At 43.6% G+C, this 18,486-nt stretch overlaps 1 protein-coding gene across 1 annotated transcript in view; it reads left to right on the top strand.

Moving 5' to 3' along the window:
• The window catches only part of LOC126272182 (uncharacterized), a 1,390,907-nt gene that overhangs the window by 236,425 nt on the left and 1,135,996 nt on the right, over positions 1–18,486 (top strand). The gene's annotated exons all lie outside the window — the stretch shown is intronic.

Here is an 18,486-nt window from a genome sequence, read left to right as displayed (position 1 = left end):
CGTTTCCGCTATAATTTTGCAAGTAGGGACAGCGGCTGTCCTGCACTCTGGCATGGCCAGTGTCTAGGGGTATGCGAATGGGGTGGGAGAGAGGGGTGGGGTCCAAAGGCCTATAACATTCGTAGAAGATTCTCGGGTGACGTACATTTCTACAGTCTGAAGTGTTATTTTGACCACAAATACCAAAATATCTTTCGAAACGCACCGGCAGTTGTTTTCTATTAAAATAAAATATTTAGAAAGCAACATTACTAATTACTCTACACCTTGAGTTGGTTCAAATGGCTCTGAGCACCATGAGACTTCACATCTACGGTCATCAGTCCGCTAGAACGTAGAACTACTTAAACCTAACCAACCTAAGGACATCACACAACAGCCCGTCATCACGAGGCAGAGAAAATCCCTGACCCCGCCGGGAATCGAATCCGTGAACCTGGCCGCTTGAAGCGAGAACGCTACCGCACGACCACGAGATGCGGACACACCTCGAGTCACAAGTCGCCTGCCGATTTAGTAAGAACATAACCAGTTGCTGCAATAACACATTTTGAAATATAACAGTTTGAGTGGTTATTTCGTAATTAGTTTTATGCTCTGAAACATCTATAGTAGCGCAGTTCAGCAAAACATCGATGACATTCTTTTTCATTAAGGTAGTGGAGTAGCCAGTTCTACTCTTGACTGAGATCAATCTGTACATTCGCATCCTGATGTAAAGTATTGATTCAACTGTCGCGTCGTTCCTATAAACCTCACAATGAATACCCGCTGCTATCATAATACGTTCAAAAATGATCATCTGCCGGTATATATCGCGCAATGGTCCTTCGGATTCTGTTGATGTGATTTGTTACAGTTAAATTCCCAAAGCATCCATAGCTGGCCAAAACAGCGTTTTTAAGGCAAACGAGAAAAACTGAAGCCGCTCGCAAGTGTGCCGTCGTCATGAAGTACCGCTTTTTTCCCCAGGACATCACATATCTTAGTAACTGATGCCATAGTAAGTAATTTATAATTTGCGAGCTACCTCGCCTTATGATTTCGCAGAAACTATTACATTGTTTCTTACAGTGTACAGTTATTAGAAAAACGCGTCCGAGGAAAATCGTCATTGAGGTCGAAAAGGATACACTTGAAAACTGTGTTCCGTTTAAAACTCGTCTCCGTGAGGACAGGAACGATCGATGCAAACCCGCAGTGGCCCGAAACAGGAGCATCGTTAGAGTGAACGATGCACATGTGTAAAGTAATTGTCGACAGTGTGCTCCACCACCATCCTGTCAACTACTTACTTTTCGGCATCTCCTTGCTGGCTGATCGGTTTTCGAACATTAGTTCGGAAATTAACCTACTGTGCGGACTCTGCTCGATATATTGCGGTAGGAGAAGATATTGTCACAGCGTTTGAGATTCACCTTAACTTCGATAATGATAATTGTTCTGAGCCCCAGGTATGGTGCTGTACCAGAATGAGTGAAACGAAATTTAAAAGATGAGCTGTTGGAACTCATTGTGAACATTATTTCTTCGTTGTTGGCTGCCTCAGCTAAGTATTTCGATGCTCTCAATCTTCTTAAAGTTGCATTACTGTAGAGCGGAAGAGTGGAGACGACAGCATAACACACTTCATGGCGCACTTCATGACGGCATGGCGCACTTCATGACGGCATGGCGCACTTCATGACGGCATGGCGCACTTCATGACGGCATGGCGCACTTCATGACGGCATGGCGCACTTCATGACGGCATGGCGCACTTCATGACGGCATGGCGCACTTCATGACGGCATGGCGCACTTCATGACGGCATGGCGCACTTCATGACGGCATGGCGCACTTCATGACGGCATGGCGCACTTCATGACGGCATGGCGCACTTCATGACGGCATGGCGCACTTCATGACGGCATGGCGCACTTCATGACGGCATGGCGCACTTCATGACGGCATGGCGCACTTCATGACGGCATGGCGCACTTCATGACGGCATGGCGCACTTCATGACGGCATGGCGCACTTCATGACGGCATGGCGCACTTCATGACGGCATGGCGCACTTCATGACGGCATGGCGCACTTCATGACGGCATGGCGCACTTCATGACGGCATGGCGCACTTCATGACGGCATGGCGCACTTCATGACGGCATGGCGCACTTCATGACGGCATGGCGCACTTCATGACGGCATGGCGCACTTCATGACGGCATGGCGCACTTCATGACGGCATGGCGCACTTCATGACGTACTGCATGACAGAATTAAAGAGACTTTAATCAATGCGGTATTGTTAATTCGACAGAATTCTGTTTCTCAAACGGAGAGAAAAATTAAAGGTGTTTAAAACTGCATAGGGAAATGTTGTAATGTGTGGTGTTTATTTAGAACTTGCCAACTTTTCTTCTTCACATATGGTCGTAATAATTGAATCAACGAAACGACATTGCAACGGGATAGAGGTTGTCTAAACAATTCACGTGTGAACTGCCAGGTGTCAGTGTCCAACGGCCACAATATTTCGGCAAACGACCACGTGTCATTATCACGTGCGCTCAACGAGGTACAGGTCGCTAACTCAGTCGATGCCAGACACTAATTAACTGGCTGGCCTGCTGTTCTTTCCTAATGCTTCCCCCGCATTTCGTGCGAAGTAACGAGGATGCCTACTTCCAAAAATCCATGATCAACTCGCCCATCCTTCTGGTCAAAACTGGATGACTAATTCCTTTCTTATGAGATTATAGCGATCAGTCTCAAGTTACATTTGTCTGTCAGAAAAGGTCTTTGAGTCTCAAACGCTAATAAAGAAAACGCTCAGCCACGGAAGATGATGAATTGATTCGCGATCCCCGCCCGCACCGCAATCTATTGCCTAGCGTCGACGATAGACGATCGCAGTTTGGAAATGCAGACAATTTTCTCTGACTTCCAACGCCCATTCGTCAGATACACAACATGAGAGAGAGCGGATTTCCGTTACTGCACCGTTTCCACGAACGTTAATGGTTGTTGGCCCTAGCACTATCGAATATCGTTCCAGTCTAACTCAAGCACTACTTCCTTCATTGGAGCACACCCAACATCGGTTTTACTTCTAATGGCATGTCCGGATTGAGATGACTGCACTCAGTTGCATTTGGTGGCTACTCTCCTGTCCAGTCCGATACCATATCCCTGACCGAGGGAGGTGGCGCAGTGGTTAGCACACTGGACTCGCATTCGGGAGGACGCCGGTTCAATCCCGCGTCCGGCCATCCTGATTTAATTTTTTCCGTGATTTCCCTAAATCGCTCCAGGCAAATGCCGGGATGGTTCCTGTGAAAGGGGACGACCGACATACTTCCCCATGCTTCCCCCAAACCATATCCCTGAATCACACCTTCCTGTTTCCTCATATATAGGGTGACCCATTGATCGTGACAGGGCCAAATATCTCACAAAATAAGCGTCAAACGAAGAAACTACAGAGATCGAAACTTCTCTAGCTTGAAAGGGGAAACCAGATGGCGCTCTTGTTGGCCCGCTAAATAGCGCTGCCATAGGTCAAACGGTTATCAACTGCGTATTTTTTAAAAATAAGAACCCCCATTTTTATTACATATTCGAGTAGTACGTAAATATGAATGTTTTAGTTAAACCACTGTTTTCGCTTTGTGATAGATGGCGCTCTAACAGTCACAAACATATGGCTCACAATTTTAAACGAACAGTTGGTAACATGTAGGTTTTTTAAATTAAAATACAGAACGTAGGTACGTTTGAACATTTTATTTCGCTTGTTCCAATGTGATACATGTACCTTTGTGAACTTATCATATCTGAAAACGCATGCTGTTACAGCGTGATTACCTGTAAATACTAAATTAATGCTATAAATACTCAAAATGATGTCCGTCAACCTCAATGCACTTGGCAATACGTGTAACGACATTCCTCTCAATAGCGAGTAGTTCGCCTTCCGTAATGTTCGCACATGCATTGACAATGCGCTGACGCATGTTGTCAGGCGTTTTCGGTGGATCACAGTAGCAAATATTCCTCAACTTTCCCCACAGAAAGAAATCCGGGGACGTCAGATACGATGAACGTGCGGGCCATGGTATGGTGCTTCGACGACCAGTCCACCTGTCATGAAATATGCTATTCAGTACCGCTTCAACCGCACGCAAGCTACGTGCCGGACATCCATCATGTTGGAAGTACATCGCCATTCTGTCATGCAGTGAAACGTCTGGTAGTAACATCGGTAGAACATTTCGTAGGAAATCAGCATACATTGCACAACTCAAACTGCCATCGATAACATAAGGGCCAATTATCCTTCCTCCCACAATGCAGCACCATACATTAACCCGCCAAGGTCGCTGATGTTCCAGTTGTCGCAGCCATCTTGGATCTTCCGTTGCCCAATAGTGCATATTATGTCGGTTTACGTTACCGCTGTTGGTGAATGACGCTTCGTCGCTAAATACAACGCGTGCAAAAAATTTGTCATCGTTCCATAATTTCTCTTGTGCCGAGTGGCAGAAGTGTACACGACGTTGAAAGTCGTCGCCATGCAGTTCTTGCTGCATAGAAATATGGTACAGGTGCAATCGTTGTTGATGTAGCATTCTCAACACAGACGTTTTTGAGATTCGCGATTCTCGCGCAATTTGTCTGCTACTGAAGTGCGGATTAGCCGCGACAGCAGCTAAAACACCTACTTGGGCATCATCATTTGTTGCAGGTCGTGGTTGACGTTTCACATGTGGCTGAACACTTCGTGTTTCCCTAAATAACTTAACTATCCGGCGAACGGTCCGGACACTTGGATGATGTCGTCCAGGATATCGAGCAGCATACATACCACGCGCCCGTTGGGTATTTTGATCACAATAGCCATACAGCAACACGATATCGACCTTTTCCGCAATTGGTAATCGGTCCATTTTAACACGGGTAATGTATCTCGAAGCAAATACCTTCCGCACTGGCGTAATGTTACATGATACCACGTACTTGTACGTTTGTGACTATTACAGCGCCATCTATCACAAAGCGAAAAAAGTTGTCCAACTAAAATATTCATATTTCTTTACGTACTACACGAATATATAATAAAAACGGGGGGTTCTTATTCTAAAAAACGCAGTTAATATCCGTTTGACCTATGGAAGCGCAATCTAGCGGGCCAACCATAGCGCCATCTGGTTTCCCCCTTCAAGCTAGAAGCCGGCCGCCGTGGTCTCGCGGTTCTAGGCGCTCAGTCCGGAACCGCGCGACTCCTACGGTCGCAGGTTCGAATCCTGCCTCGGGCATGGATATGTGTGATGTCCTTACGTTGGTTAGGTTTAAGTAGTTCTAAGTTCTAGGGGACTAATGACCACAGATGTTAAGTCCCATAGTGCTCAGAGCCATTTGAACCATCTTTTTCAAGCTAGAACTTACTGTAATGCTGGACGAAAAAAAAGCCGATGGCGTCGGCAAAAGAACGGTCTCGCCCAGGGCAGTGTGCTGCCCCCCCCCCCCCTACTATTTAACCTATACACCAATGATCAAGCAACACCGGAACGTACTACCCATTTCCTGTATGCCTATGATCTGGCCATTACAGCGCAAGGAAATAGCTTCGAGGAGGTAGAAGGGAAAGTACAGAGGTCGCTACACGTAATGTCTGAATACTATAAAGAGAACCAAATCCATCTAAGACACAGGTTAGCGCTTTCCACCTCCGCACAAAACAGGCAAACAAGAAGCTGAACGTCACCTGGAATGGCAACAAACTGGACCATACGGACGAACCAACATATCTTGGTGTCGTGCTGGATAGATCACTGACGTACAGATATCACTGTGAAAAAACCTGCCAGAAATTTGCTGCCAGGGGAGCTAGTCCGACTGTGTTACGAACAACTGCTCAAGCACTTTGCTTCTCCACGACAGAATATGCATACCCTGTATGGTCCCGATCCACACATGCCAAAAAAGTCACTACAGTCTTTAATGAAACATGCAGGCTAACGACAGGATCCATGAAACCCACTCCACTTGGGAAAATATACTAAGCAGTTCGATTCTCATCTTCTGTATCCGGAAGAATTCCGCCCGAACATACAGAAAAATTTAAACAGATTTTCGACAAGCACCACCCGCTGCGTGGTTCTTCATGTGGATGTAGCAGACTTAAATCCCGCAAGCGATTTCTCACTAGTGAATTGAACGAGCCGCCGAAGGACTACCCTGCCTCACGAGAAATACCCAGCGGCAGTACATCAAGGTGGAAAATTTGGAGAACACTGAACCGCATCAGAACAGGCGTAGCAACAGTTAAAGCAAACTTAGTCGCATTTGTTGTCTCCTTCGTCCTTGAAGCCCCATTTGACTGTGGTGAAGTTCAGGATATGGAACACCTTCTACAGTGTTCCATCTGCCCCACAAGGTGTATCCTTGACGAACTATGGCTTGAGATGAGAGAAACATTGGACTTGGCCCGACATTGGGCTGAAAGGCTTTGAAACAAATCTCCAGACACGAAAACGTAAAGTAAAGTAAGTCCCCCTTCAAGCTAGACGAGTTTCGTTCTTCGTAGTTTTTTCGCTCGATGCTTATTTCGTGAGATATTTGGCCCGGTCACTATCAATGGATCACACTAATATATATATATATATATATATATATATCTGTTTGTGCGCCTGTTCTATAATTATTCAACAAATTGTAGTCAGTGATGTAGGTCTAATGATCCTCACACACGTGTCCTACTATCCTTGTTAGAAACCTGAAAGACTTTGATTCAGTCACATGGCATACAACGCTGTGTCTGCTAGAACAAGATAGTCCTATCCTACAATCAGTGTATACAGGGTGAGTCACTTAACATTATCGCTGGATATATTTCGTAAACTACATCAAATACTGACGAATTGATTCCACAGACCGAACGTGAGGAGAGGGGCTAGTGTAATTGGTTAATAGAAACCATAAAAAAATGCACGGAAGTATGTTTAACACAAACCTATGTTTTTTTTATAATGGAACCCCGTTAGTTTTGTTAGCATATCTGAACATATAAACAAATACGTAATCAGTGGCGTTTGTTGCATTGTAAAATGTTAATTACATCCGAAGATATTGTAACCTAAAGTTGACTCTTGAGTACCACTCCTTCGCTGTTCGATCGTATGTATCGGAGAGCACCGAATAAAGTATTGATCCAAAGGGAACGGTGATGGACCTTAGGTACAAAAGAGACTGGAACAGCACATTACGTCCACATGCTAACACATTTTTTGTTGGTATTTTTCACTGACGCACATGTACATTACCATGAGGAGGGTGAGGTACACGTGGTTTCCGTTTTCAATTACGGAGTGGAATAGTGTGTGTCCCAACATGTCAGGTCAATAGATATTCAATGTGGTGGCCATCATTTGCTGCACACAATTGGAATTTCTGGCGTAATGAATGTCGTACACGCCGCAGTACATCTGGTGTAATGTCGCCGCAGGCTGCCACAATACCTTGTTTCATATCCTCTGGGGTTGTAAGCATATCACGGTACACATTCTCCTTTAACGTACCCCACAGAAAGAAGTCCAGAGGTGTAAGATCAGGAGAACGGGCTGGCCAATTTATGCGTCCTCCACGTCCTATGAAACGCCCGTCGAACATCCTGTCAAGGGTCAGCCTAGTGTTAATTGCGGAATGTGCAGGTGCACCATCATGCTGATACCACATACGTCGACGCGTTTCCAGTGGGACATTTTCGAGCAACGTTGGCCGATCATTCTGTAGAAACGCGATGTATGTTGCAGCTGTTTTGGCCCCTGCAATGAAGTGAGGCCCAATGAGGTGGTCGCCAATGATTCCGCACCATACATTGACAGTCCACGGTCGCTGTCGCTCTGCCTGTCTGAGCCAGCGAGGATTGTTCACGAACCAGTAATGCATGTTCCGTAGATTCACTGCCCCGTGGTTTGTGAAACCCGCTTCATCGGTAAACAGGTAGAATTGCAACGCATTCTCTGTTAAAGCCCATTGACAGAATTGCATTCGAAGATTAAAGTCATCGCTTGTAATTGCTAATTTAGCGACACATGAAACGGGTGAAAGCGGTGACGATGCAGTATGCGCATGACACTACTTTGACTCAGTCCACCGGCTCTCGTAGTGTCCCATGTACTCATGTGTGGGTTCATGGCATCAGTAGCTAACACACCAACTGCACCCGCTTCTCCAGTGACGGGCCTGTTACGGACCCGTTTGCGTGCTACGACCATACCTGTTGCATACAGTTGGCGGTAGATGTTTTGCAAAGTGCGGCACGTTGGATGCTCTCTGTCCGAGTACAGTTCTGCATACACCCTGCAGGCTTCAGCTGCATTTCGTCGACACTCGCCATAGATGAGAATCATCTCCGCCTTTTCAGAGTACGAATACAACATGGTCACAGTTCCTACAACACTACACTATCACAGCCGTCTGGTAACACGGTTTACTACAGTTGGTCTGCGTGCGGAGGCGAATGCAGAATAACAATAGCAGCAAGCGCTACATGCGGACACTGCGACAGCTAGACCAAACCACAACAGTGCACTACAGCCACACTCCTAAACACGGTCGTCATCGTAAACATGTACCTGCAGATGCTACTCGCCGACCGTGGCCCGTGTTTGTTACAACAAGCAACTGAACGTCGGAGGTTTCAAGCGTCAACTTTAGGTTACAATATCTCCGGATGTAATTAACATTTTACAATGCAACAAACGGCACTGATTACGTATTTGGTTTTATGTTTAGATACATAAGGGGAGACTACCTCTGTACATTCATCTACAGCAGCTGTTCTTAAAGCTCGTTTCTATTTTGTTCTCATTTTACGAAAAAACTTTTTTAAAAATAGCCACTGTTTGACGCTGATTATGTGGTCTGAATGAATTTCAAGCCTCATTACACAAAAGTTTTCTGTAAGCTTACTAAACTTCTACTCATCTTAGATGAGAACAGTGCGCGGAGCATCGTGTAGCTCTAATGCGTGTCCTCTCCGCCGAAGCTGTCGTACTTACTCCCACAAAGCCCGAAGTGTCTTTGGCGTTGCTACATATGCAACAGAATTAATGTTGGGCCCTTGAGGGCTAATGTTGCTGGTCCAGAATCCCTCTCATTAAAACCGCAGCCCTAACGAGGACATAAGCTGTAATTTCTCTTTCGTGGACAAGCCTGCACGGCCATGTTTCACTGTCTGCTACTTACTTAGTTTACGGGAAAGAAAGAATTGCTTCATATTTCATGTGTTGTCCCAGTTTTTGTAAGAAAACCAACCTTTTCATGTTTTATGCCTTGTCTCTGTAATAGAACCGGAATCCATCCCGCAAAGAACCTCTTTCAATCGTATCTATTTCGAAGTTGTATACAAACTCACTCATCTCATACTGAAAAGGACTGACGTTTGTTTCTCAGTTTGTCTGGTAAAGGCATATTTTTGATCTCCTTGTGATTTGAGAGGAAATCCTTCAGTGCTACGGCCAGTTCAAGATGCATGTAGCTGCCATTTGCTAGGCAGTGGGACAACTAACCAAGGGAGAGAATAAACACCGAATTAAAAAGAAAGTTAAATATTTTTGAGTTAAAATCGCAGTTTCCGGCGTATTAGTTGTTAGCGGAGTAGACATTACCGAAGTCGAGTCCTTAAATAATAACATGGTAAATGCATTTAATATATTTACTGAATTCGATTACCTTCAAGTCGCGGTCCGGCTATTGGAATTAAGCTGCTCCACGTTTCGTAAACAGATTTCGGTGAATTCAGGAACGGTTTCGTAGAAAAGGACGCGCCGATTTCCTTTGCCGTACCTTCCGTTGCTCGCTATCCATAATGACCTCATCGTCGACAAGACTTAAACCCGCAAGCTTCCTTCATACGATTAACTTTTTGCCATCTGTCTTCATACGTTCCACGTAACCGCGTGTACGGTGCATTTTGTTTTTGTTGGGAGGCTGGGCTGTTTTCAGAGGTTCTGGAGAGAAAAACTTGGAAACGTATTGCAACATGTCGGTACCCCAGTGAAGAAGCCGAGAAGACAGTGAAGTTGAGAAGAAACATTGTGATGGTGTTGCTGGCGGCGGAATACGAAAGACTGCATTATAGGTCACCGCCCGGCCGCCCTGCCCCTTGTATGTGGAGTCGCTTTTAGATGGAAATCCCTGGAACCCACTGCGCTGTGCTCCGCTTCCGCGCCGGGGGATTTCTTTGGCTGCTCCGCCGTTGGGGAACTTTCCAGCAAGCGGGAGCTTCTCCGGGAAACAAGTTTGTGGCGGACCGACTTATCCGTGTTCCTCCTCCTCCCAGATTTTATTTTCCTCTCGCACACGCTGTGTCCGTGATTCGATAAATGCTGCCTGCGTGTTATGCAGTCAAATCTCCCCCCTCTCCCTCCAGCTTGGAATCACCCCCCCCCCCCCCCCCCCCTCCTCTCTCTGACATTGGGTTGTGTAGAATCAGCACAGTAAGATCGGTCGTCGAGAGTGGGAACGTGAGAGGACGGCAGACGAGACACCTCAGTGCAGCTGGCAGATTTGATGGTTTGATGGTATACCAAAGAAGACTCTGCATTGTGTCTGTAAGGACTGATATTCCACTCGCTGTAATTCTGAGCGTCCTTTGGGATGGGAACTGCTTGTAAAGCCTAGTTTTTACGACACTGGGTTGGAGGCAACTGCACTACCGGCCACTGCGCATGCGCGCCGCGCGTTTGCACAACTCGGTGTAACTGAACACTTTCGGCGTGTTCCAACTGTGGCGACTCTAGTTGCATGGGTTTTGAGTTTACGTGTGTTCGTAGAGTGCAGACAAACTGAAATATGAAATGGGGAACGGAGAATAATGTTCGCTTTTTGGGTATCTGTGCCTTGCATAGGTGTTTGTGTGATTTCAGTGATGGTGATTACAAAAATAAGCAACGTATTGCTGCCGCTGAGACCGCCACGTGCGATAATAACATAGATGGTCTGACAATATCTTAGCTGCAGGGCAAAATTTACTGAGTTAGGAGCACATATACAACTGAATTAAGAAAAATACAAGCAAGTGTAATACTAGCCGTGGCAATGCTCTCATCTACAAGACCAAAATCCAATCATTCGAGTTGACCAACTCCCTTGTTAAGAAATCTTGTTGGCAGGAGGAAGGCTATACAAATTCAACAAGCTGCATTCTTTATTCGGTATTCGTCTATTTAAAACGTCGCTGCAGTGCTCCCCATTCACATTTGTTTGAATTTTGAAGAAGAGAGTAGTTTGCAAACCATTCTCTTCTTAATGCGACCTGTTTCGAATAATTATTTTTGCTAATGTTAACAATTGTCACTTTTAATGTTGGTAATTGCGTTAATGGAAAAGCGTCATCACCAACTAAAACCGTATCTTACAGCATGCCGAGTGTTCTCGATTGTAATGCACGCAGTATATGTAACTTCAGTTCTGGCGACAGTGCTTAATGCATTGCAGTACCTTTATTCCTTATCGAATAACTAACTGTCTTTAGAAGAAACGTGAACAGGTCTGGTGACATTCTAAAAGACAATTAACAGAACTTTTTGAATCTTCCGTTTGTAAATTATTTAAGCGAGGATGCTGAGCAGCCGAGCTGACGTCTTTTCTTAATCCAGTCACGAATCGAAACACGTTTCTTTCTTCTTTTTTTTCTTATGCAGCAATTCCACGCAACAAGCTGTAACTCCATCACAACTCGTGCTACGTGCAGCTGCCAAGTTTCATTTCAGATACGACTCAGGGACCCACAAAACGACGAAACTGAAGTGTATGCTGGTGTCTACAGTCCATGTATGAAACCACTTGCGTGCAACTCATTCCACGCAACGAGTGGCGCAACCCAATGTCGTCGTGTAAACTAGGCTTAAGTTTCAAATGGCTCTGAGCACTATGGGACTCAACTGCTGTGGTCATTAGTCCCCTAGAACTTAGAACTACTTAAACCTAACTAACCTAAAGACATCACACACATCCATGCCCGAGGCAGGATTCGAACCTGCGACCGTGGCAGTCGCACGGTTCCGGACTGCGCGCCTAGAACCGCGAGACCACCGCGGCCGGCTAGGCTTAAGTGAAATCCGGATTGGGAAACCTCGCAGAAACGTATTGCTACCAGCAACCGTAGCTGAATATGCCGCTTAGTGTAGTTTATCTAGTCGAGATTGTGCTTTCTTTCAAATGAAGCAAGGTGTCAAATTAGGAGCTTAAGCTGCAGTGCGAGAAGGGTCTACTTCAGGTTGGAGGTGGCTCATTAGACGATGATTTGGGCTGCTTTTTCATACTGTGATTCGGTCTACTCATTCTGTCTCCCGTGAAGAGAAACATGAATGTTTATTTCAACGTTCTCTATGAAAAATTGCTGTCGTTTCCTCTACATTTTATTTTTGAATATGTTAGAGTTGCCACAAATTCTAAAAAAAAAAACCGGGTCATTTCTTTTTAAGTGACTAAAAAACAATTTCGGAAGCAGGATGCTACTAGTAAGCTTGAAAAAGTGAATTAATGGAAATATTTTTGCTGCTTTGTGATTACTACCGTCTTCAGCTATACCAAAATAACGCATCTTCGAATGATCGTGTCGCATATTTGGTTGCAGTATCGCACGCTAATACTGGTTTCACAGTTACTGTAGATTTTTTTTCCTTCCTAGAGTCACATTGTTTGCTGGTCCTAAAGCGTTAAAATGTTTGGAGCTCACCCTAGAAGTACAGTCCACGGATTTAAAAGGCATATGATGATTAACGGTATGATACCACGTTGTCAATTCCACTGCTGTTAATAATTCACTGTGATTACATGAATTAAAAAAAAATAATCGTTCATTTTTTAAGTGCCTGCAGAGTAAAAGTTTTACTAATGCTTTACGCTAGCTAACGATCCTTTCTCCCATACGGAGTGGAAACATAAGACAATTTACACACTCTACTTCAGCCACTTCACCCTTGTATTATGAAGAACCATTTTTCTGAACTTTTGTCTTGGAATGACCGCTGCCTCTTTGGCATTTTGGATTCACTTGAAACAAACAAACACTTCAATAACAAATTAACCGTTACACGGCTCAGAGAAACAAGTTGGTGCACAACCTAAACTGGAGATGAGGGACAGAAGTGGAAACTCAGCAGCGTTGCCCTCAATAACATTCATAAGGGACAGTGATAAAATAGCTTTCGGTATTTATGATAATAGCTGGAGCTGAAATACAGATCCACGTAAGAATTTGGAGATAAAATAGATAGTATGAGAATGTTTCTCTGAAATTTAGGACAAACTGCCGTCCCGACATTTGAGTGGAGAGCCCCGTATTCCAAGATGGTAACAGCCGCGTTCACAAAGCTCTACGCGTACATTCAGGCGGCCTACAGCGACTTGGGTGGCCACGGAAGCGGCGTGGCGCTGTTTCCAGCCACCTCCAAGTTCAACAAATGCGGCAGCGCTTGCAGAGGAGACGCGTAGCTTTGCAGTCTGTGTCGTGTCTGTGACGCACCGAAGCGGCGCGCGCCAGAAACATTAAAGTCGTGCGCTGCCGTTTTCGTTAAAACACACTATTTAAAAGATGCAGCAAATGCACAGTTTTGAAGATACGTCAATGAAATTTTGTACTCTGCTTCACATGAAATTAATATATATACTGTTACGTTCCTTGGATTATGTATGTATTTTTCTTATTGTTTATGGAACTTTAAAATTTTATTTAAAAAAATAATATGCGTACCTTTTTCTCCGAAACTATCCCAGAAATCTCTACAAAATTTTCTGTTTAATTTCTTTGCATACAGTTGGCTTCTCTCATGACGGTTTGAATATACCGTGCAGTAGAACTTCAATATTCTTTGGTTATAATTTTGTATGTGTAACATAAAATTCATGGAGAATGCCAAGCAATTTGCTTCATATCCTAGCTTACACTCAGAATTTCAAAATTTACTCCTGAGATACAATTTATTGAGTTCATTGAAATAAGTGAACAGAGTTTCATAACGTTAGCCTTCAAATTTTTTGAGCAAGAGGTACATAAATTTAAAAAAAAAACATATTTTTTCAGGAAATGCAATTTAAAGCTCAACTTAACGTTTTTTCTTCAGACTACTCCAGATTTGTACTCTAGATCTTCTTTCCCTTCAAGGATTCTTATCCGGTTTCTTTTTTTCTACCTGATTTCCTTTATCAGATCTTCAGCTGACTCTCTAGCTGCAGATAGGCGCTGCGATTTCATTTTTCTAAAGATGTCTCGAGTGAATTTCCTATCTTCAAGCCTGTTCTCCCTAATACTTTAATCCTTCCTACGTTCCTATCGTTAAATACAAGAACTGCATCATAAATTCCACTTCTGACAAATGAGTCAGATGGAAATTGGTTTTAGGACATGGTTTCCAAATGAGAGAATTCAGGGATTTATTTGAATTTTGGACTTCGGCATGAATTCACTTTTTTAGAAGTACGGGATGAGCCAGAAACCTGTCAGTGGGCTTGACAACATCCAGGATACAATTTGGAAGTCTCTGCTTGTGAATATGGGGCTTGTTATCTCCTCTGAACCTGTAGATATTGAAGTTGTGATTTTGTTCGTAGCTGTAGTTCAGCGGCTGCAGAATATTTCAACAAAGATAAAAAGTCAGGCGTCAGCTGCATAGCACGCCGTTTATTTGGTTCATATTACCGGTTTCGGCCGCTTAAATCGTCATCGTCAGAAGTGAAATTGGTTCAGATCATTGTTAAAACAACGTCGAAATAAGAATCGGATCAATAAATAGTGACATCGCTAAAAATATATCTCCGACGTCACTCCATTTCATTGATTTTGTAGCACAGGATACTACCGTTCGATTCTCCTTTTGATGTTGGCTTACCAATGATTTGAGCCTATTTCACATCCGAAGATAACATTTTAATCTGTCGAAACCGGTAAAGCGAACCAAATGAAGGTTCTCTTGTGCAGCTGAACGCTGACTTTTTAACATTACTGAAATATTGAAGAGAGACTTCAAAAAGTGGACGTGATAGGAAGACAGCGTCATACATTTAATTATTTTTCGGGTACTTCGGATGCGTTTTCATCGTTGAGACTTAAGGAACATACTGCATAAGAGTTCCTCTAATAAAAAAATAATTGAAAATTGACATTTTTCGCTCAGTTTTATGAAACTCGCTTCTTAATTTGAAGTGTCAAAAGGCGAAATGATTCAGAGTTTAACGTAAAGTTTTGTAAAAAAATAGAAAATGCCAGCAGTTATATGATCTTCGTCCTGCAGACTATTGTAATCGTAATGTGCAAAACAAAGCATGGCAGAACATCGTTGAAAAACTAAACGAAACAGGTTAGCCAATAAATCTCATTATTAGTAATATTGTACATGCTGGTCCATAGTTGACTCGTTTAGCCTGACGACTTTGTAACTAGCACGCAAAAAATTTCACAGCAGAGGAAAAAAAAGAAAAAAAACTTTATGCTCAACTATTTGGGCTTTCTTGATGCAGGCGATGTGTACGAGGCAAAACGGCATTCTGTATATTTTTTATAACGGTTATTACGGTGTTGCTTCCGCTTTCTTTGAAGAATAGTTCTTTCTTCTATTTTCCGGTCGATCAACGACGTGTTAGCGACGGTTTTTCTGTGTTATTTGCTGCGGAAACAAAGATAATTTTGAGGAAATGCTACACGACAGGTCACAATACGCTGTGTTTATTACAGTAGAAGTATTCACAGGCATCAACAAAAGACACACAAGGATTTTACAGTTTCCTTGCTCAAATCGTGTTAAACATGTACAGTCAGGATTACATTTTTCTATCCTCAGCCAAATGGTTTTTCCAGACAGCCGTCCAGATGTTGTTGTGGTCTTCAGTCCTGAGACTGTTTTGATGCAGCTCTCCTGTACAAGCTTTATCATCTCCCAGTACCTACTGCACCCTACATCCTTCTGAATCTGCTTAGTGTATTCATCTCTTGGTCTCCCTCTACAATTTTTACCCTCCACGCTGCCCTCAATACTAAATTGGTGATCCCTCTTTGTCTCAGAACATGTACTACCAACCGATCCCTTCTTCTGGTCAAAAACTCCTCCGCAATTCTATTCAATACTTCCTCATTAGGTATGTGATCTACACATCTAACCTTCAGCATTCTTCTGTAGCACCACATTTCGAAAGCTTCTATTCTCTTTTTGTCTAAACTATTTATCGTCCATGTTTCACTTCCATACATGGCTACACTCCATACAAATACTTTCAGAATCGGCTTCCTGACTCTTAAATCTATACTCGATGTTAACAAATTTCTCTTCTTCAGAAACGCTTTCCTTGTCATTGCCAGTGTACATTTTATATCCTCCCTACATCATCAGTTATTTTGCTCCCCAAATAGCAAAACTCCTTTACTACTTTCCAAGTGTGTCATTTCCTAATCTAATTCCCTCAGCATCACCTGACTTAATTCGACTACATTCCATTATTCTCGTTTTGCTTTTGTTGATGTTGATCCTATATCCTCCTTTCAAGACACTTTCCATTCCGTTCAACTGCTCTTCCACGTCCTTTGCTGTCTCTGACAGAATTACGATGTCATCGGTGAACCTCAAAGTTTTTATTTCTTCTCCATGGATTTTAATACCTACTCCGAATTTTTGTTTCCTTCACTGCTTGTTCAATATACAGATTGAATAACATCGGGGAGAGGCTACAACCCTGTCTTACTCCCTTCCCAACCGCTGCTTCCCTTTCATGTCCCTCGACTCTTATAACTGCCATCTGGTTTCTGTACAATTGTAAATAGCCTTTCGCTCCCTGTATTTTACCCCTGCCACCTTCAGAATTTGAGAGAGAGTATTCCAGTCAACATTGTCAAAAGCTTTCTCTAACTCTACAAATGCTAGAAACGTAGGTTTGCCTTTATTTAATCTTCTTCTTCTTCCTTAACGTCCAGATAGGTTATTCATTTGGTAGTTGCTCATACAAATTGTGTTTTTATGTTAGGATACTCTGTCAAATGTCAGGTAAGGCTTTCTTCATGGCACTTTTTACAGGGAGAATTTTGTCACCCAATATGGGGACAGCTGTAATGTTATCCAGCGGCAGATACATTTCTCAGTACCTCTCGGATTCTTTGAAATGCTTTGACAAACCCACTTTTACTGGATGTTACGTCTTTTCTTTCCCCTTAGTGTAGTTGGGTTGTCAGTCGAAATGTGCAGCCAGAAATACTCAGTTATCTCGAATGAGCCTCAGTGCAACCCGTGGTCTAGCACGCTAAGATCCCTGAAATCCTCTGGTTCCACGTTGTGCTCGGCGTTGCGAATGACTGGAACCCAGCTTTCTGGATGAAAGGATACTTTTTCCTTCTGAGGAAGGGCGAAATCTCCATCACATGGTAGAAAACTCTGGCTTGTGACACGGAATTTCTGGTCTACAACAGTGAAATATTTACAGACGTCCCGATTTTGCAAAAGATTCCTAATATTTTGAACAAACGCTACAAAATCAGTTATATTTCGGCTTACATTCAAATGAAAATCGTGCAAAGAACACGACTTAGGACCAAAACATTCCGGTTTGGACTAGATGTCACACTAGTACATCACACACCTCAAATATTTAACATATCGCTACAACTTTTCGATTAGGCGAATCGTGAGCAACGTTTTTTTTATTGCGAGGTTGAGGTAGGACGCTGTTCCACTCAGACCATTAGGTAGCAACTTTCCAAGAACAGTGCCATTTCCTCTAGGTATAGAAAGGCAGCCACTATCCCCCAGAGCCTTGCGTCTGTTGTCCGTCCACTCTCAAATGTCAACAGTACGGTCCCTTGCTCTTTTAAAATCGGTTTTGTGCTCTGATTATTGTTCGGCAGTGGTGGCACATCCGCCCTGCACCTCTGACGGCGCGACATCCCTACTTCGCCACCGCCAGAAGTCCGCGCCCCGCCACACCACTTCCTTGTGACCTGAGTCTCACACCCACAGAAGGTATCTCGGACTACGTGGAACAACAAGCGCAACGTAGCAACCAAGGTCCCTGTAATCTTGGCGCTCTATGCAATTCGTAGTCACCAGTTAATGGCTTCAGCTGGTTATGATGGAACTGTGGAGAGTGGTTGGACGGTCGACGTTATCAGGTGTAGCGTATTTCTCACAAATAGGCGGAGAGACACGTTGTTGTTCTATTCTTCTTTCGGCTAACGTTACACTGTATCCACAGCTTCAAACAATGCAAAAATCCATGATGGAAACCTGTGCAGCGAGAAACAGTGGTCTTTTGTGTGTGTGTGTGTGTGTGTGTGTGTGTGTGTGTGTGTAGCGCTTATAATACTTTTTAGAATGTACAGGGTGGCGCACGAAATGTTACCATTTTGTTTTTGAATATAAACTTTATTGTCAATAGAATCTGAAAGGAACACATACTACAATGAAGAGCCGTCCATGGAGATTTGTTCTAACTCAGAACATGCTCAATAAG

Source organism: Schistocerca gregaria, chromosome 5 (genome assembly GCF_023897955.1).
Source record: "Schistocerca gregaria isolate iqSchGreg1 chromosome 5, iqSchGreg1.2, whole genome shotgun sequence".
Taxonomy (NCBI): Eukaryota; Metazoa; Arthropoda; class Insecta; order Orthoptera; family Acrididae; genus Schistocerca; species Schistocerca gregaria.
This window is presented reverse-complemented; position numbering and strand designations above follow the sequence as displayed.